At 47.5% G+C, this 21,689-nt stretch overlaps 1 protein-coding gene across 3 annotated transcripts in view; it reads right to left on the bottom strand.

Annotated features, from left to right (window-relative positions):
- LOC144696397 (synaptotagmin-A) overlaps positions 1 to 21,689 on the bottom strand; it is a 518,026-nt gene that overhangs the window by 215,839 nt on the left and 280,498 nt on the right. The window contains exon 1 of one of the 3 annotated variants that reach the window (XM_078567638.1): positions 20,459 to 20,547. The exons of the other annotated variants lie outside the window; for them this stretch is intronic. The gene's annotated coding sequence lies outside the window, so the exon portion shown is untranslated. Of the gene's footprint in view, positions 1 to 20,458; positions 20,548 to 21,689 lie in introns of those variants that run through there. 3 annotated transcript variants of the gene reach the window in all.

Below are 21,689 nucleotides of genomic sequence, written 5' to 3'. Positions count from 1 at the left end.
CCTGTCAATGGCCTATTGAGGGCATTGAAAAACTAATTCAGGTAATTAATGGACCTGCCTGTCCAAGCTTAAGGTTGGCGGACAGGCCGGGAGCCCTGGCAGGCTTCAGGGAAAGCATCAAACCTCATCCATGGGCGGGACGAGGTTCCATGAGGGTTTTAAAATATTTAATAAAGGTTTCAGTAAAAGAGATGGACATGTCCCAACTCATGTGACAGTGTCACATGAGGGGACATGTCATGGGAAATCTTGCTATCATGTGTTTAACATTTTTTAATTTGGAGCTGCTCTCCCTGAGGCAGCGCTTAGCCTCAGGGAGATCAATGCGCTCTTTCGGCTGAGGGAATTCCCCCCCCACCCGCCCGCACAGGGAGCGCACTTCCTGGCGGACGTTACGCTGGGCAGGCCTTAATTGGTCCACCCACATAAAATGGCAGCGCGCCCCTGAATGGGGGCACCGACTGGCGGTACGCCTGCCCGCGCCTGCTCCTGCACTTCCCCGCTCCCCGATGGGGGGGAAAATTTTCCCCACAGGGCACAGAAGGAGGCCATTTAGCCCATTGTGCATGGGATGGCTAATCGAAAGAGCTTCACAAGTAGCTCGACTCCCCCTAATCTTTCCTCATCCTCCTGCAAACATCGTCTTTATTGAATCCCTTAATTATTTTCCTTCCAAACTCAAGGGAAGGTGATGTCATGTTTGTACATACTGCCCTTGGAATTGAACCCATTTAAGCCCTGGAAATACCTCCAGTAAATCTACAAGGCAAACACTTCAGTTTAACTCTGCCGATTCCTGAGCCACACAGTGAACTGGACCGACTGTACAAGCCATCGGTCCGGAAAAAAAGACCAGATGCCGGGAAGCACGAGAGAGCAGCGGCAGCTGGGACCCATGACATGTTTGGAGTGTGGCAGGAGGAGCTCACAGGGAGTGAAGGCTGGGACATTCGCCAGGATAATTATAATGTCGTTACAGATTGTGCTTGCTGCTGTATCCCTGTGCATTCTGCAAGAGTTCTGTGCATCTGCATCCACCATTAATCTTGTTAACAGTTAGTGTCACAGTCCATTTCCAGAATGATGACCATCTGATTACTGGACAAAGAAGCACATTTATGCTGTGAGCCGATTTAGACTTGTCTGTCGTAGGTTTATTTGTGAGTTAACAAAAAACTGGGTCAAGTTGGAGACTTCTTGTACCTGAATAAAACTAAAGGTTGCACCTGTTGGAGGCACCATCTTTCAGGTGGGAGGTTAAATTAAGGCCCCTGCCGTCCTCAGGTGGATGTAAATGATTGTAAAGGGAACTTTTTCAAAGAGGCACACGGGAGTTATCTTTGGTGTCCTGGTCAATATTTGTTCCTCATTCAACATCACAAAGACAGAATATCTGGTCATTACCACACTACTGTTTATGGGAGCTTGCTGTGCACAAATTATCTGCTGCATTTCCTACATTGTAACAGTGACTACACTTCAAAAGTGCTTCGTTGCTTCTAAAGCACTCTGGGAAATTCTGAGGTTGGAAAAGGTGCTATGTAGCTGCAAGTTTATCCTTCTTTTGTGACACGACTCAATATCTGAAAATTGCCAGTTTATGGCCAGGATTTTTCATTGGTCGGGCGGGCTAGGTGGGAGCGGGTGGGGGCAGTCGTGGAGCTGACCGCCGCCCGTGATTGGTTCGGCACCATGAATTCACGTGGGAGGGGCCAAATAAGGCCGGCCCAGCTTGGGTCGCAAGCGGTAGCGCTGAGCATTACCTGTGCAGGCAGGGGGGAGGAGGGAGAGTCGGGTCCAGCGCTTTAGTCTCCCTGAGGCGTGGGGCTGCCTCCACGAGATTGAAGCACTTTTCAAAAAAAAATAAACAAAAGCATTAAAAATATGATGGAACGTGTCCCCCTCCCACATGTGACTGTGTCACATGAGATGGGAGATGTTTTTATGTTTCAAAGAAAGTTTTTATTTAATTTGTAAAAGCTTTTGGAAACCTCAACCCGCTTGCGGATGAGCTTCCCTAAAAAATATAAAGGCTGCTCTTGGCCTTTTCGCCTGACTGCCAACCGTAAGGTTGGATAGGCAGCGTAAAGTTAAGGTTAATTACCTAGTTAACGGCCTTGATAGGCCTTTCAATTATCGGCGGGCGCGCAGCCAATTCCGGTCCGTGCCCGCCGAACGAAATATCGTGAGGCAGCGTGATGACCTCGGGACACACGCCCCATGTCATTTTACCTCCAGGCGTGTTGGGCCCGCCCCCGCACGCCGAATGTAAAATCCTGCCCTGCGCTGCTGCTGAGGTGAATGTGATGAAAACCAGAACCTCTCTCTAGTAATTCCTTCCTATCTGAAGAAAAAACACGCCAAGCAATTGTGGGTTAAAAACCCCAGGAGACCAAATGCTACAAACTTTCTTCCAGCTCTGCAAAGGCAATCAAGCAAAACCATGGGATTCTACTCCAACTGTGCAGCCCACTCAATTCATCTCTCATCTGTCACTATCCCCAGGTGATGAATCCAGGGACCCATCATCACATCAACCATTATTCTTCAGCACAGTACCTGCTCATCTTTTCTGTTAAACAGACATACATGTAGTTCCTTTTTAAAGAGGAATGATTGTCATATCGTAACGATTTGATTGAGCAGTCTCACACAAACTGGCTTAGCAATTGCTAACTTATCCAGGCTACAAAATTGAAAAAATTCATCCTCTGATTAACAGCCTCTGCATTTTACTATATTTTACTGTATTTCTTTTTGATCACTGTAAGGGATCTTTGGTTTTATAAATAGAGGCATAGAGCAAAGGGAGTTATGACGAACCTTTATTAAACGCTGGTGAGGTGTCAGCTTGAATACTGTGTCCAATTCTGGACACCGCGCTTTAGGAAGGACGTCAAGGTCTTGGAGATGGTACAGAGGAGATTTACCAGAATGGTCCCAGGGATGAGGAACTTCAGTTATCTGGAGAAACTGGAGAAGCTGGGGTTGTTCTCCTTAGAGCAGAGAAGCTGGTTAAGGGGAGATATAGTTTGATAGAGTGGGTAGGAAGAAACTGTTTTCAGAGGCAGAAGCGCCATTAAGGACACAGACTTAAAGCAATTAGCACAACCAGAGAGGGGACGAAAATATATTTTTTTAAACACAGGCAGTTGTTATAATCTGGAATGAGCTGTCTGAAAGTGGAAACAGATTCAGTAGTAATTTTCGAAAGGGTATTGGATAAAAACTTAAAAAAGGAAAAAAAATGCAGGGCTATGGGGAAATAGTGGAATAGAGGGAGTAATTGGATAGCTCTTTGAAACAGCCAGCACGGAATGGTGGACCAAATGGTATATGATTCGAACTATTTGCCAGCCAAACCTGTATTCATGGAGTCAGCCAATACTCTGAAGCAGGATCAGGAACTTTGAAGCAATTGATCTGATGGCAACAGCCATTACATGACTGAAAATGTAAGATATTGGCCTGAATTGTAAAATTATATACTCAGCACTCACATATTAATATATGAAGTGGATGCACTTGAATTTGTGAAGCATTAAAAAACATACTCATTAAACTTGCTGTTACTGCAAATTGTAAGTACCATTGGAAAACTATACTTAATTATGTAAAATGGTTGAATTCAATTCCTCTATGCAATTAGATGTGTTAATTTCAGGATATGGTACGTGCAGCAACAGATTATATTCAATGAATCTACCTCTAGGGGACAAAATAATTCTTTTCCCCACGTTCTTTTTCTGTAAAGGAAACAAAATGGTTTGACTTACAGTCCAAATTTTTTAGGAACTAATCATTGTGGCTCAGTTGTTGAGGCCCTTAAGCTCTGGAATTCCCTCCATGAACATTTCCACCTCTCAATCTCTCCCTCCTCGTTTAAAACGTGCCATAAAATCTAACCCTTTAGCCTAGCTTTTGGCCACCTGTCCTAATGTGATATGTGGTTCTGTATCCAATTTGCTTTTGACAACTCTTTTGTGAAGTGCCTTTAGACATTTTCTTTATGTTAAAGGTGGTCTATGAGTGCAAGTTATATTTATTGTTGTTAGAATGAGTGCAGCTGAGAGTTTGGTGAGTGGGGGAGTTTGGTGAAGGGGAGAAGGAGGTATTCATTTCTATTTGCTTTTTCTATCTTTCTCACCCTGTAGGAATTGGCTCTTACTCTACTACAGGGAAAGATGGTAAGTTATTTAAGCCTATTCTATTCCTAAGGTTTAAAATAGCATACAAATTGATGGCAAAGTTAATAAAATATATTAAAAAAGCAACATTAATAAGTGAATAATATAATTAAGTAATTAAGTAAAACACATTAAGGATGGCAGGACAGGCAATGTATCAAGGCTGCAGCATGTGGGAGCTCTTGGATAACACTGTGACCCAGGGCAAACACGTCTGCAGTAAGTGTTTGCGGCTCAAGGAACTTCGGCTCAGAGTCATTGAGCTGGAGGCTGAGCTGCAGACACTGCGACACATCAGGGAGGGGGAAAGTTACCTGGATACTTTGTATTAGGAGGCAGTCATACCACTTAGGATAGGGTCTTCTGATTTGGACAGTGGTCAGAGACAGGATGGTGTGACAGTGAGTGAGTCAGGTAAGGGGACCTAAAGGGCAGGAGTGCAGGAGTGTGAGACTCTGCAATTGTCCAATAGGTTTGAGGTTCTCTCAGGCTGTTTGGATGAGAGTGGGGGCTGCAGGGTGGTTGAGCAAACTGACCATGGCACCGTGGTGCAGGAAGCCATCCAAGTGGGGGCAGCAAAAAGGAATGTAGTGGTCGTAGGGGACTGTATAGTGAGGGGGATTGACACTATTCTCTGTAGCAAAGAGCGAGTGCCCAGAGGCTGTGTTGCCTGACTGATGCCAGGGTTCAGGGCATCAGCTCAGTGCTGGAGAGGAACTTGCAGTGGGAGGGGGAAGATCCAGTTGTCCTGATCCATGTAGGTACCAATGACATAGATAGAACTAGGAAAGATGTTCTACATAGAGAGAATGAGGAGCTCGGCACTAAATTGAAAAGAAGAGCCTTAAAGGCTATAGGCCAGTTAGATTGACGTTTGTTGTGGGGAAGGGGTTACAATTGCTCATTAAAAAGGTTATAGTTGGGCACTTTAGAAAAACTCAAGGTAATGGGGAAGAGTCAACATGGTTTTGCGAAGGAGAAATCATGTTAAACCAATTTATTAAAGTTCTTTGAAGGAGTAACATGTGCTGTGGATAAAGGGGAGCCGGTACATGTGCTGTACTTGGATTTCCAGAAGGCATTTGATAAGGTGCCACATCAAAGGTTATTGTAGAAAATAAAAGCTCATGGTGTAGGAGGTAACATATTAGCCTGGATAGAAGATTGGCTGGCTGGCAGAAAATTGAGTATGCATAAATGGGTCTTTAATTGGCAGGATGTGATGAGTGGAGTCCCACAGGGGTCTGTGCTGGGGCCTCAACCTTTTACAATTGACATCAATGACTTAGATAAGGGGAGTGAAGGCATGGTAGCTAAATTTGAAAGTGACACCCAGCCTCAGGCAGGAAATTCAGAACTTTAGAAATATTGGGTCCAAAATGTCAAGGAGCAGTGCACAACTGAGGTGTAGAGGAGCCATCCCTTAAAGTAGCATCACACATCTGAATCCCCAAGGGGAGGACACTTGGGTAATGACAGGGAGAGAGCAATGGCAGCATGGGAATCATCCACCCTGTCCTTCTTCACCCTTGAGCACTGGAGAGGATGTTCTGGCTGGACTGTGACATCTCAGACCTTAGTGGAACCCGTTAATTCCTTGGAATGATCTTGTGTGACAGTGAGGATTCTTCTCCCTGGGATTCTGGAATTTTTTTTGTGCTGAAATAACCGAGATTCTGATGTTGGAGATTTAAGCTGCCGTGCTTTCTTAAAAAACCTACCAGACAGACTCCGACTGGAACACAGGGCTGGCTGCCCTTGAGTTATGGCACCAGCTCCTGCACAGCCATCTGCTGATGCAGGCTTCCTGACGTCAGAGGCGTTCCCCACAAGGTGACCCGGCCACAAGGACACGTCGCCCACTGACCATCCATAATCGGGTTCAGCCGCCCATCAGGAAGCTGTGTCGGATCCCCCACAACCTCAGAGCCGACTGGCGGCTGCTGCAACAATCGGACCTAATACAGCCCATCAGCTGGAGATTTCCGTCCCTCTTGGCCTCACGAATCATGGCAGTTGGTGGGGGTGGAAATTTTGGCATGAGGGGCAGAAATCGGTTTCACGCTAGTGTGAAATCACAGCAGGTCCTCCAAGGTGTCCTCATGGTGGTGAAAAGCGAATCCTGCGGGAGGCCGTCATGAGCCTGATTTGCATCCCGCTAATGGGTAAGGCTCAAACGGAACCGGCCCCCATGTCCAATTTAGCATTATGCAGCGGGAAAACACACCGGCCCAGAATACATCTGGACAAGTGTGGCATGCAGAAGTCAGGATTGACCGTTAGGGCCTTTCTCAGATTGCGGGCATCTGAGGAGCAGAAGATGCTGGAGCCCAACAGCTACCGGACCCTGGAGGAACACGTGCATCACCTGCTGGGTGTTATCCTTATGGACACGGCTCCACCGCGAAGCAGCTCTCAGAAGGCGGGAGGTCTCCTTTGATGTCTCGGGTCTGCTTCGGAACATTACGGTCTTGGCGATAGGCTGCTACGTATGATCAGTGAGGGGGAAGGGAGAGGAGCGTCTAGGTCAGAGCGGGAGGGGAAGGTGCACCGGAGGTGTGGGTGAGGAAGGTCTAGGTAGGTCTAGGTGTAAGGGAGGGAGTTCAGAGTGGGGGAGGTGTTCAGATGGAGGAAGGAGTTCAGAGAGGGGAAGATGTCCGGGGGAGGAGGGAGTTTGGAGGGGGGAAGGTGTCCAGGGGGAGGAGGGAGTAAGGGTGGAGGAGGGAGCAAAGTGGGGGGATGGGATTTCCAGGTGAATGTGCAAAGGAGGGGTGTGTGGAGTCAATGACTGTCCTCTGGGGAGCAAACTGAGGCTGCGCGTGGTAGGAGGGGATTGTGAGTGTGAGTGGGGGTAGGGGGAGCCGGTAGGGTCAGAGGGTGAGAGCGCATCAGTCACAGTAGAAGGGGCGGCAAGGGTGGTTGGTGGGGACTCGGAGTCAGACATGGACCTCGGGGCTGGGTAGGGGGAATTTGGGGAGGTCAATGTGGATGGGAGTGGGATTTTCAGGAAAGTAGGAATGTGCATGTTCACCTGAGCATCCTGGAAAGAAAAGGGTTCGGACTGGTAGGTGAAGGGGGAGGGGGAAGGTGATGCTGGGGGCTTCGACGGTGATGGGGGAAAGGACATGGGTGACTGGGGGAGGGGAAAGGACAGGGGAGCTGATGATATACTGGACCACGACCATGGTCATCGAAGTCAAAAGTGAGCGGAGCCTTGTATTCGATGGGCACAGGGTGCTGCATGGGAGTGTGGTCAGTGGGTGGGTGGAGACACAGGTCGGCTCAGATGGACAATCGATAGTGAACCTCAGCCGGCAGCATTGAGAATGCTCAGGACAGTGAGGTGAGTGTGATAGAGGAAGGCTCCGTGTGTGTGGGAGAGGCTTGCACGAGGCTCCAAAAGGCCCTGCCACATATACCTCACCCTCCAGAAGCACTCGTGGTCCGGCTGTGTGTAGCTGCTCTGCTAGTGGGGGCGACGGTGGGGAGTGGGGGTGGGGGGGTCAGGAGGGATGCAGGGGGAGGATTTGCGAAGCCTGTGAATGAAGCTGAAAGACAACATGACACATTATTCAGAGAAAGTGAATATATTTCCAGATTGTAAAGTGACAAAATGTGTTCGCCCGTGCAGCCGCTAGTGATCAGAATTTCTTAACTTTTCTAGGCCGAACACTTCTTCTAGGTGCTGCCCTGACATCCTCAGCAGGGGTGGAGACAGCCTGTGCAATGATTGGCCCTGTTGCCTCTGATGACTGTGGCGTGCACCCTCTGGAGAGCCAAGGCCTTTAGGGTCCCGTCTTGCTTTGACTGTCCTCCTGAGAGCCAGTTGCTCCCTCTGTGGTGACGGAGGACGAGGTTGAGGGGGTCACAGGTAAAGGGGACTCAGAGGGAGCAGACAGCCTCTGAGGTTCCTGAGTGGATGACCCAGGGGTGTCCAGATGCCGCTTCCCCTCCCTTTGGGTGACTGAGAGCACCAGCCTGAATCCTTCAGGAGAAGAAGCACCTGGAGGGACATCAAAGTGCCCCGTTTCCCCCTCGCGTTGCCACTGTAGGAACTCACCCATGGCTCCCGTGATGGAGTGCAGATCTGCACACATCTCCATGCTCTGCTGGACCAGGGTCTCCATGAAGCCCACCATCCTTCGACAAGTGGGCACCACTTCATCAGAGACCAGGTGGAGGGACACCTCCGACTCACGTGCCTCTCTGTTGAGGGCTTCCAACAGCTCTGCGTGATGTTCCCTGCCTTCTGCTGACTCCCCAGGATCAGTTGGAAGGCTTAATCCAGAGGATCGTGATCTGACTCGGACCTCACAGATGCCTGATCCCTGGCAGTCCTCCAAGTGCTGGGGAGCTCACACAAACCTGCCTCCTCCTGCTGCAGACACCTGTCCGTGTGGTGACCTATGAAAGAGATCAAAGGATATGGGGAGAAAGCCTAATGTAGGCCCTGGTCTGGGACCTCTCCCTGCTGTTGTGAGCCAGCTTCTCCTGCATGGAAACAGATGGAGAGAGTGTGAGCAGGACACATGGCGCTGTGTGGAATGTTTGTGTGGTGAGCGGAGACATGGACGGGATGAGGACGTGAGCTCCAGAGGATATGAGGCTGATGGAGATGTGAGGGTGTGTGTGAGAGTTAGTGGTGTTGTCCCTTGAGGTGTGAGATCCCTGTGCGTGTGTGATGGGCTTGGGAATGTGTGAGTTGAGAATGATGAACAAAGTGACTTAACCTGGCAGATCGGAAGAGACCATTCACCCTGTAGCAGCACAGGGTGGCTGACCCGCTCTGTGCTCCGGTGGCGCTGACCCGCTCTGTGCTCCGGTGGCGCTGACCCGCTCTGTGCTCCGGTGGCGCTGACCCGCTCTGTGCTCCGGTGGCGCTGACCCGCTCTGTGCTCCGGTGACGCTGACCCGCTCTGTGCTCCGGTGACGCTGACCCGCTCTGTGCTCCGGTGACGCTGACCCGCTCTGTGCTCCGGTGGCGCTGACCCGCTCTGTGCTCCGGTGGCGCTGACCCGCTCTGTGCTCCGGTGGCGCTGACCCGCACTGTGCTCCGGTGGCGCTGACCCGCTCTGTGCTCCGGTGGCGCCGACCCGCTCTGTGCTCCGGTGGCACTGACCGCTGCTGCTACCACCTCCCAGGCCAGATTGGTGCCTCTGGTGGGCCTCCTGTGCCAGAGCGGGGGTAGAGGACATCGATGCAGCCGTCCACTGTGTCCAGCAGGTGCCCCGGAGACAGGTCACTAAATTTGGGGGCTGCCGTCTTCCAGGCTTTCGGGGCCACCTGTGGCCTGGAGCAGTCCTGCTCTGTAGACATGAAGTCGGCTGTGTCTGGTGCACTTTAAATATGGCGCCCGGAGCGAGGAAGCACTGAGGTCACCGTGTGGTGGGCAAATCCCAGTCTGCGATCCGGAGTTTTCCCAGTGAATGGATTGTTAATGAGCTGGGACGCGCTGGGAATGGGGTGATACAGCACGAAAACCCGCCATTCTGGCCGGAGGGTAAAGTGGCTTTTTTCATGCCCGTTACAGCACTTGATGCAAATCTGGGACGATTCCGCCCATTGTCTCCCTCATGCGTTAAACACCTCTCAATATTTTCATCTGCATTGACGTGGGTGGAAACATTGTTTGTTTGCAACTATCCTCTGAAGCTAAACTTCCTCCCATTGAGTCTTCAAGTTTGTCCGAGGGGAAGGTTTGATGTGACAACGATAAAAAGCTTATCCTTCAAAACATTCCTCTCAAAACAATCCTTCTCACCATTAATTATCATTTCCAGCTGTGACTGATGAACAGTTCTACAGAAATATGCCAAGTTTATCCTCTTGTGCAACTTTTAAACTGTGGAGAGTTACCGACAGCTGTTCCTGCTACAACTGACCAGTCAGAACCAACGGACTCATCTGGTCATTGTACATCCCCACGGTGTAAAGGATGAGAAGCCTTTGTAACAGTACGACAGGCAGCATTTACATCATTTAGTTAACTGCTCAGAACCAACAGTCAAACTGCTCTGCTTGCTTAAACAGAGCACAGAGTTTTCTTACATTGTTTAGCCAGTCATTCTAGAAAGAAAGACTCTGCATTTATTAGCGTCTCAGGATGTCCCAAAATACTTTTCTGCCAATGAATTACTTTTAAAGTGTGGGCAGGGTTGTAATATAGGAAACGCGACAGCCAATTTGTGCACAGCAAGCTCCAACAAACAGCTATGTGGTAGCATAATCTTTTTTAGTGATGTTGGTTGAGGGATAAACATTGGCCAAGACACTGACGAGAACTTTCCCATTTTCCTTTGAATTGTGCCACGGAATCTTGCATGTCAAAATGAGAAACCAGATGGGCCATTTTAAGCATTTCCCATTGTTATTCTACATCGTTGTTTGCCCAATATTGTTGTCCATTTTATGCTCAGTCCCTCAAAATCAGCATCTCTCCAACCTATCAACTTGGTATTTGTCATGCTTATGTTCATCTCTATCACCATCTTAAAGTGTATTATGTTATGGTCACTATTACCCAGATGTTCCCCTACTTTTATTCCTCTTATCTGCTCTGGTTCATTCCCCCTTACTAGGTCCAATAGCAAATCCCCCTTGATGTGCTTTTTACATGTTGGATTAGAAAGGAGCCCTGTACACATTTTAGGAACTGAATTCTCTTATCCCCTTTACCTACTATTCTATCTAATTAATGTCAGGGTAAGTAAAATGTCCCATGATTATTATTCTTTTTTTTATTCAATTGCCTAATTTTCCTGCATATTTCTCCCTCCACCACCCTTCCACTATTAGGTGCTATGTAGATGACACCGATTAATGGGATTGATCTTTTATTATCTTTTACCTCTCTTCATATGGATTCCATTTTTTCCTTGCCGATAGCTGACTCACTTTTTTCTACTGCCAGTATGTTATCCAGATTAAGTGCAGCTACTCCACCTGCCCTTTCCCCCTCCATTTTTTCTAAATAGCTTACACCCTGCAATGTTTAATTCCCAGTGCTGATTTTTCTGTATTCGTGTCTCAATAAACCTGACTATGTTGGGTTCCACCCAACGCATGATTGCTCCCAGCTGTCCTGTTATATAACAAACACAGAGGGGAGGAAAGGACGGAGAAGAGAAGAGAGGGTGGAAAGGAAAGGATGGAGAGGAGTTGATGGAGAGGAGAGAATGGTGAGGAGAGGATGGAGAGGAGAGAATGGAGAGAAGAGGGCAGAGAAGAGAGGACAGGGGGGGAGAGAACAGAGAGGGGAGAATGGAGAGGAGAAGATGGGGGGCAGAGGACAGGGAGGAAAGGACAGAGAGGGGAGGATGGAGAGGAGAGGACAGAGAGGAGAGGACAGAGAGTAGAGGACAGAGAGGGGATGATGGAGAGGGGAGGATGGAGAGTAGTGGACAGAGAGGGGAGGACAGAAAGTAGAGGACGGAGAGGGGAGGATGGAGAGTAGAGGACGGAGAGGGGAGGATAGAGAGGGGAGGACAGAGAGGGGAGGATGGAGAGTAGAGGACAGAGAGGGGAGGATGGAGAGTAGAGGACGGAGAGGGGAGGATGGAGAGTAGAGGACGGAGAGGGGAGGATGGAGAGTAGAGGACGGAGAGGGGAGGACGGAGAGGGGAGGATGGAGAGGGGAGGACGGAGAGGGGAGGATGGAGAGTAGAGGACGGAGAGGGGAGGATGGAGAGGGGAGGATGGAGAGTAGAGGACGGAGAGGGGAGGATGGAGAGTAGAGGACAGCGAGGGGAGGACGGAGAGGGGAGGATGGAGAGGGGAGGACGGAGAGGGGAGGATGGAGAGTAGAGGACGGAGAGGGGAGGATGGAGAGGGGAGGATGGAGAGTAGAGGACGGAGAGGGGAGGATGGAGAGTAGAGGACGGAGAGGGGAGGACGGAGAGGGGAGGATGGAGAGTAGAGGACGGAGAGGGGAGGATGGAGAGTAGAGGACGGAGAGGGGAGGACGGAGAGGGGAGGATGGAGAGTAGAGGACGGAGAGGGGAGGATGGAGAGTAGAGGACAGAGAGGAGATGAGGGGGGGAGAGGACGGAGAGGGGAGGATGGAGAGGGGAGGATGGAGAGGGGAGGACGGAGAGGGGAGGATGGAGAGTAGAGGACAGAGAGGAGATGAGGGGGGGAGAGGACGGAGAGGGGAGGATGGAGAGGGGAGGATGGAGAGGGGAGGATGGAGAGGGTAGGATGGAGAGTAGAGGACAGAGAGGGGAGGACAGAGAGTAGAGGACGGAGAGGGGAGGATGGAGAGTAGAGGACGGAGAGGGGAGGATGGAGAGGGGAGGACGGAGAGGGGAGGATGGAGAGTAGAGGACGGAGAGGGGAGGATGGAGAGGGGTGGATGGAGAGTAGAGGACGGAGAGGGGAGGATGGAGAGGGGAGGATGGAGAGTAGAGGACGGAGAGGGGAGGATGGAGAGTAGAGGACGGAGAGGGGAGGACGGAGAGGGGAGGATGGAGAGGGGAGGACGGAGAGGGGAGGATGGAGAGTAGAGGACGGAGAGGGGAGGATGGAGAGGGGAGGATGGCGAGTAGAGGACAGAGAGGGGAGGATGGAGAGTAGAGGACGGAGAGGGGAGGACGGAGAGGGGAGGATGGAGAGTAGAGGACGTAGAGGGCAGGATGGAGAGTAGAGGACGGAGAGGGGAGGACGGAGAGGGGAGGATGGAGAGGGGAGGACGGAGAGGGGAGGATGGAGAGGGGAGACGGAGAGGGGAGGATGGAGAGTAGAGGACAGAGAGGAGATGACGGGGGGAGAGGACGGAGAGGGGAGGATGGAGAGGGGAGGATGGAGAGGGGAGGATGGAGAGGGGAGGATGGAGAGTAGAGGACAGAGAGGGAGGACAGAGAGTAGAGGACGGAGAGGGGAGGATGGAGAGTATAGGACGGAGAGGGGAGGATGGAGAGGGAGGACGGAGGGGAGGATGGGAGTAGAGACGGAGAGGGGAGGATGGAGAGTAGAGGGCGGAGAGGGGAGGACGGAGAGGGGAGGATGGAGAGGGAGGACGGAGAGGGGAGGATGGAGAGTAGAGGACAGAGAGGGAGGAAGAGGAGAGGACGGAGAGGGGAGGATGGAGAGGGGAGGACGGAGAGGGGAGGATGGAGAGGGGAGGACGGAGAGGGGAGGATGGAGAGTAGAGGACGGAGAGGGGAGGATGGAGAGTAGAGGATGGAGAGGGAGGATGGAGAGGTAGAGGACAGAGAGGGGAGGATGGAGAGTAGAGGACAGAGAGGAGATGACAGGGGGAGAGGACGGAGAGGGGAGGATGGAGAGGGGAGGACGGAGAGGGGAGGATGGAGAGTAGAGGACAGAGAGGAGATGATGGGGGGAGAGGACGGAGAGGGGAGGATGGAGAGGGGAGGATGAAGAGGGGAGGATGGAGAGGCGAGGATGGAGGGGGAGGAAGGGAAATAAACTCATGAGTAAAGATGAAGAAATACAGATTCTATAGACATCTCTAAAAAAGCTGATACACTAAACGATCAAAATCATTTGGAAGAAACTTTTCTTTGTTATTGAAATACAATTACCATACTTTGCAACTGAAAAGATAATGAAAGGGATTCTCTTTTTGAAGCTAGTTTTTATTTACAGTGGACTTCAGTTGCAATTAAAAATAATGGAAATAGGTGGGGAAAGAAGAATCTATATAAATTATTGAAAAAAAAAAATTAAAGCGGGGGGTGGGGGGAAGAAACGGGGTGGGGATGGGGGGAGGGGGAGTTTAAGATCTAAAGTTGTTGAATTCAATATTCAGTCCTGAAGGCTGTAAAGTGCCTAGTTGGAAGATGAGGTGCTGTTCCTCCAGTTTGCGTTGGGCTTCACTGGAACAATGCAGCAAGCCAAGGACAGACATGTGGGCAAGAGAGCAGGGTGGAGTGTTAAAATGGCAAGCGACAGGGAGGTTTGGGTCTTTCTTGCGGACAGACCACAGGTGTTCCGCAAAACGGTCGCCCAGTTTGCGTTTGGTCTCTCCAATGTAGAGGAGACCGCATTGGGAGCAACGAATGCAGTAGACTAAGTTAGGGGAAATGCAAGTGAAATGCTGCTTCACTTGAAAGGAGTGTTTGGGCCCTTGGACGGTGAGGAGAGAGGAAGTGAAGGGGCAGGTGTTGCATCTTCTGCGTGGGCATGGGGAGGTGCCATAGGTGGGGGTTGAGGGGTAGGGGGTGATGGAGGAGTGGACCAGGGTGCCTCCATCACCCCCTACCCCTCAACCCCCAGCATTGTTAAGTACACAATCTACACACAGTAAGGCCCCAGAAACAATAATCAGATGAATTATTCATCTTTGATGATGTGGGTGAGTGATCAGATCACCAGGAATAAGTTCCTTTCTCTTCTGTGAGTTAGTGCTGTGGGATCTTCCCTGTCCAATTAAACAGGTGGGTAGGGTTTCAGTTTAACATCTCATCCAAAAGACCATGGAGTTAATTTTAACATTGACTAACAGTGTAAAAATGGGTTTCCATTGTACACCTTGCACACCTTGCTTGATTAACCCGTTCAATAAACTGCAACAGAGCGACAAATCAGTCCGGCTGTATTACAGGCTATTAATTCATCCTGTGTTTAGAACAATGCAACACTGCTCTGATATGGAGCGATAAGCAAATTACAAACTCAAATCTGTAAGTGGGGTTTGAATCCACAATCTTTGGATGCAGAGTAAAGGGTATCTTTCTGAACCAAACTGATAGCACTCGCTTTGGCGATTAATGCAGTTTGGATGTGTTATGATGATCACTTTATTGGAAACTTGCCATTGTGGGGAGATATTAACTGTCTCAGTTCTAACAGTATTAAGTAGCACAATCTATCATTTGAATGGATAATGGCATTGTTAAATGGATTGCTGATATTCCTTAACCACTCTTAACATGTTAAAGTGTGAAGGACCCTGAGGTTGGCTAAATGACCACACCGCAATCACCACTCAATTGAGTAGTCCCCGATCAGAATGCTGGATTCAGGTCCAATGGAACAAAATAAAAGTGCTTATGCGTTTTTTATAGTGTTGCATCAAAAATGACAAGCTGAGCAGCTTTTTACAGAACAGTTTGAAATGGGAACTATAAACATCTATCTATGTAAACTTCTCCAACCTTACAACCCTCTGAGATCTCTGCAATCTTCTAATTCTGGCCTTTTGCACATCCCTGAATTTCTTCACTCCCTCCATTACCTGAGTCAAGTTCTGGAATTCTGTCCTTAACCTCTTTCCCTCCCTAAGACTTGCTCTCCTCATTGAACACACTCTTTAAAACCTGCTTCTTTGATTAAGCTTTTCATTCCTGTCCTAATATCTTATGTGGCTCGTGGTCGAATTTTGTCTGATTATTTCCTGTGATGGCCAAGGAAGGTGTGTTCATAATGCAACCTGCAAATCCTTCCAACACACGCCAATGGCGGGCAGCAAGAGTGGGAGAGATTCCTGGTCAGTCATGAGATGGAGAGAACATTGGAGCCTCTACTATCACTGTCCATAGCTCCAGACTACAACATGCATGTAAAAGTGCATGTTGCCACAACAACTTAGACTTTTTGGGGGGGCTGGTTGGCTCAGTTACCGTAGATCAGATTGGTGCCAACCATGTCCCCACTTTGGCTGTTGCAGATTTGAAGTGACTTGACCCAGTCACTTCTAGTCATTATTTGGGCTATTGGCTTGATTGGTCACTGTGTTCTCCTCCTAACTGAACACAAAATCTAAGCTGAGGGAGTGCTGCATTGTCAGAGGTGCTGTCCTTTGATGCAATGTCAGGTAGTGTGAAAGATACCCTGGAACTATTTCTAAGGAGGGTAGGGAAGTTCTCACTGATGGTCAATGTTTATCCCTCAATCAACATCACAAAAGCAGTTATCACATTCCTGCTAATGGGATCTTGCTGCACATAAATTGTCTGTCATATTTTCTACATTACAACAGTGACTATGCTTCAAAGCAAGTCCTTCATTGGCTGTGGAGCACTTTGGGATGTCTGGTGATTGTGAAAGGTACTATAGAAATACAACATTTTCTTTTTTTTTCCTTTTTTCCCTTTATTAGAGTCAAGCTCAGCTGAGGTTGGGATGCTGATGTGGATCTTATGAATATTTATGTCCTCTGGTTCAAACCATAGAATTGTGCATTGAAACCCTGTACCATCAGGCTTTGTAGAGTGTGATACAAGACATTGAGGGGAATCAGCCATTTTAATATTCCTCTTAACTCTCTGAGGATCGACTGACTATATTTCACTTGTCACAATGTGTTGACATGAGACGCCTTTTTAGCATTAAGCTCATCATTAATGATTTGCGTCTCACAGCTGTCAGACTGCCAAGGTCAGATCAAAATCTCTCTCACTTTTATCTTTCACAAATGATTGCCTTTTCTATCATCTTATTTGGTGCTATTGAGTGTGCACAAGGACTACTTTCCTTCCCCATTGTCTAGGAAATTGCTATGAAGTTGTGATTTTGAGCAGTTATTTCCCCATTTATCCCAGTATAGCAATGGCAAGGTTCTGAAGGACAAAATCAATACTTAAATAACACTCCATTCTGTGATTCTCGTTTCACTTTGTGATGATCACCCAAAGGTCTACTTAGGGCACAGGCCACCAGTTTTGTGATAAGACACGGCCAGGCAACAGTCATGAAAGTCATGTTATTCCCAAATCAGATCTGTCTCTGAAACAGCCCATCAGCTTACAAAAGAACTCAATATATATTGCTGAAAAGAGAGACATGTTACTGAAGCTTTTCACCTTGCACTCGTTGGGACAAACACAAGAATGCCAAATTTCACAGGATCACAACAATTTATACTACGAGAGGAATGGGTGATGATTGGTTGGCAAGTGTGATTATTTGAAATTTGACATTCACCCTTTTTTCCAATTTGGGCACCATGTCTTTCTTCAGCAATATTCAAGTTCTGTACCATCAAACTCAACATATCAATGGGTTGTGAAAGATCTCTCCACTAGCAGGCTGCTACTCTCTGAGGTTTGTGGACAACATTGAATGTGTGCTTGGAACTGAACTGGCTTCACTTATGGAGACTATCAATTCTCTATCTGCTGTATTAGTTAGAAAGCCTAACTGTAGAGATAGTGATTACTGGCAGGTGTCAGCATGGTTCAGTGTTGGTAGCACTGTCACTTTGGAATCAGAGGGACTGTAGGTTCAAGCCTCACTATAGAGACTTGAGCTCATAATTTTGGTTGAAATGCCCCGGTGCGGTACTGAGGGAGTACCGAGAATGTCTGCCCTCTCAGGTCGGTGTAAAAGATCCCACGGCTCTTCTAAGGAGTCCAGTATCCGGTGTCCAGTTCAATATTTATCCCTCACCAACAACATCATTAAAGCAGGCTATCTGGTCATTTGCATAATCCTCTTTGTGGGAGCTTGCTGTGCACAAATTGGTCACAATGTTTCCTACCTTGCAACAGTGACTACACTTCAAAACAATAACTTACTTCATTGGACGATGCTTTTTATAAATGCACGTCTGTTTTTTTGACTTGAGATGAAGATATAACAACTTTGATTTCTACAGCTTATCCGCGTGGAAGTGATGGATAGTTGAATGTCGCAATGCAGCCTGAATACAGGCAGCTTGCAAGTTAGTTGCTGACGACTGTGAGCCTAAAATGCTGCACTTTGAAAACTTTTAGTGTCCCCAAGCCATTCTATGACTCTAAAAGAAACTGTGTTTCCAACCATCAATATTTAACTGCAAGCAGTATTGAAAAAAACTACCATAAGCAAAGTGTAACCCAAGACTCATAAATAGATTGATGTCTTGTAGCGGAGGTGCCTTTGTGATATCTGTTTAGTTGCTAGTGAAGAATTATGGATAATTGCCTGGAGAACAAGACAATGTGGGTGACAGGGCTAGTAGAAACCTCCAGTGTTTCACACATAACCACCGTGCGGAGTGCAATGTACAGGGAGTTTCAATCAATATTCTCTACCACAGGAGATGACAGTTAACAGCAACCAGATAGTTGCTAGAATAAGCTGCAGTTAAAGGATTTCAAAAGCAAGTTGTGATGTGAGCTACCATCAGGCCGCATTGCAACCCCAGAGATATTTGGCTCAAATTAGCTCCACTTAGATCACTAGGAAACATCAAAGGTGAGGTCTTACAAATTATCCCCTGCTCTGAGCTCTGAGCGCTCCTTCTGATTGTCTTTTAGCCACGCCTTCGTTACTTCTAGATTTGACCATTGCAATACACTCCTGGCTGGTCTTGCACATTCTACTCTCTGTAAATGCAAGGTCATCCAAAACTCTGCTGCCTGAAAGTCCAGTTCCCTATCTCCCCGTGCTCGCTGACCTTTATTCATTCCCGGCCAAGCAACATCTTGATTTTAAAATTCTCATTCTTGTTTTCAAATCCCTCGCCTTGTTTCTCCCTATCTCTGTAGCCTCCCCTGAACCCACAACCCCCTGAGATATCTGTGCTCCTCTAATTCTGACCTCTTCAGTGTTGCCTGGTTGGAGGCTGTGCTTACGGTTAACTAGGCCCCAAGCTCTGAAATCCCCTCCCTACATCACTCCACCTCCCTGCCTCATTTTGCTTCTTTAAGACTCTGACCAAGCTTCTGTTCACCTGACCTAACATCGCCTTAGTCATATAGACTCGAAATGTTAACTCTGTTTCCCTCTCTCCACAGATGCTGCCAGACCTGCTGAGTTTTTCCAGCACTTTCTGTTTTTAACTCCTCAGTATCTTAATTTGTTTTACAATGTTTCTGCTGTGGGACATTTCATTATGTTAATGGTGCTATATAAATATAAGTTGTTGTTGTTGCATGATTCTATAATTCTAAAAAGCATCCATGAAAGTTTCCTAGCTGAGGGACTTTGGTACAATGGGGATACCCGAGGAGGTGGGATTATTCTCCCTACAGCAAAGGGTATTAAGCAGAGATTTAATTAATGATTTCAAAAATTTGAAGGTTGTTGAAGGAAAGGGAGGGATGGAAGCAAGGCGAGGGATTGGAAACAAGGATGTTGATAGAAAACTGTTTCCACTGAGAGGAGGATCAGTTAGCAGAGTGCACGGATTTCAAATATCGACAGAAGAATCAGAGGCAGAAACACGAGAAATACTTTTACAAAGGAAGTTGTTATGATCTGAAATGACTGCCAGAAAGCATGGTGGCAGCAGGTTAAGGGGTGATTTGATTGAAGTTTTCAAGATGTTAAGGGGAACGGAGAGGTAGATAAAGATAAATTATTCCCGCTGGTTGGGAAATCCAGGACTGGGAGGGTGGAGGAGGGGAGATAGTCTAAAAATTATAACCAGACCTTTCAGGAATAAAAGTAGGAAATACCTCTACACAAAAAGGCGTTTGGAGTTTGGAACTCTGTCTTGTACATGGCAATTAATGCTAGATCAATTGTTCATTTTAAAACTGAGGGTTTTTAAATATTCATTTATGGGATGTGGGCATCACTGGCTAGGCCAGCATTTATTGCCCATCCCTAGATGCCCTTGAGATGGTGGTGGTGAGCTGCCTTCTTGAACCACTTCAGTCCATGTGGCGTAGGTGCACCCACAGTGCTGTTAGGGAGGGAGTTCCAGGATTTTGACCCTGCGACAGTGAAGGAACGGCAATATATTTCCAAGTCAGGATGGTGAGTGACTTGGAGGGGAACTTCTAGGTGGTGGTGTTCCCATCTATCTGCTTTCCTTGTCCTTCTAGGTGGTGGTGTTCCCATCTATCTGCTTTCCTTGTCCTTCTAGGTGGTAGTGGTCATGAGTTTGGAAGGTGCTGCCTAAGGAGCCTTGGTGAATTCCTGCAGCGCATCTTGTAGATGTATTTTTGGTTTCCAGAGGTGTTAAGGGATGGGGAAAAGGCTGGTATATGGAGTAAGGTTAGATCAGCCATGATCTCACTCAATGATGGAACAGTCCTGAGGTGTTGAATGACTCCTCCTGTTCCTATATTCCTATAGAAGCAGATTTGGTAGCAACTTTCAAAAGGGAATTGGAGATAAGCATGAAGGGAAAAGATATGCAGTGTTTTGGTGGAAGGGCAGTGAGGACGGATCTAATTGGATAGCTTTTTCAAAGAGCCAATACAAGAAGGATGGGCTGAATGAGATGCAGCTGATACTCTGATCCAGTTTGGTAAAGCTGGAAAGGCACTTGGTAATAATTGAGAGTCAAATGTCATTTGAAGAAAATAAGCTTGACATTTCTTCCTATTTATAAATATAGTTATTTCCACGACCATCATGCGGTTTCATTTGACAGTTACATATTTTTAAGTGGGCTGGTCAGCTCACTTGGTTGGTGTGTAGTTCAGAATAATGTCAACAGGGCAGGTTCAATTCCTGTTCTGGCCGAGGGAGACCCGGGAACCTGCCTCCTCACCCTGCTCCTGAGAGCGGAAGGCAATGGCAAACCACCACTGACAAAACCTGCCAGGATAAAATGGCTCAGGATGAAACATAAGCAGACAATGAGCCAAGGACCTGCCTTCAGGCAAAACATTCATGGAACGGAAAGGAATATTTTTGAGCTTTGTGAAAATTTGCCGGCTTATGGAGCGAATCCAATGCAGATTGGATTCTGCACTGTGTTCTTCTACAAATTCTTTCAATACTGGCCTGTGCAGCTCTTATCAATTTGGTAAATGTAGAATTGCTGCTAATTAGGGTGATTTATTTGCTTAAAAATGACTCAACACGTTATGCAACCACACGTCGTAAACATTTTGGCGTCTAGAGGAAGGAAAAGCATAAATAAAAACCAAAAAAAAATGAGGTTAGCTGAATCAAGCAGGAAAATCAATGCAAAATCTATCAAGTGTAGAGATTGAAATGTGTACTACAATGCTTCAGTTCATTGTTTTGTTTATTTACCCTGTATAGCGTTGGTTATTTAAGACTAACGGTGTTTTTTTTTTGCATCTGTGGCTCTCAGTTAAGTACACAATTACAATTGTTTTATCATTCACTCACTGAACATTGAATTACATGGAATTTACATCAGGTTTATGTGGTGTTTTTTGCTCTCTGCGAGCACACCCCCCACCATACCATCTCACCCTATCATCATAATCTCTGTTCCTTGCTCCCTCAACTCCATAATATAACCAGGGATATATTGTAATTACATTTTTGTAATTGTATTGTAATTACCGATGGAGGCGGTCTAACTGGTAGGAGAAGGTAACATGCTTACACAGTCATTGTCCATTATAAAAGTGTGAATTTATAATCAGAAATAGAAAAATAAGGACAGAATATGCAAATATAAACTGAGGATTGATTGACACCTGATCTACTTAACCGCTATCCTCTCACCAACTTTCCCTGAAGACCACTATTGGTCTTAAGTTCCTTTTGCAACTCCATGGAAGACTGAGGTGATATAACCATACAACAACTCCTTGTATTTACATAGCAGCTTTTAAACTGTGAAATGCCCCAGAGCACCTCATGGAAGTGTAAACAAAAGGCAGGAGAAATATAACCCGGCCAATT

The sequence above is a fragment of the Cetorhinus maximus genome, chromosome 22, assembly GCF_964194155.1.
Source record: "Cetorhinus maximus chromosome 22, sCetMax3.hap1.1, whole genome shotgun sequence".
NCBI classification, from domain to species: domain Eukaryota; kingdom Metazoa; phylum Chordata; class Chondrichthyes; order Lamniformes; family Cetorhinidae; genus Cetorhinus; species Cetorhinus maximus.
Note: the sequence above shows the minus strand (reverse complement) of the source record. Positions and strands in the feature narration are given on the sequence as shown.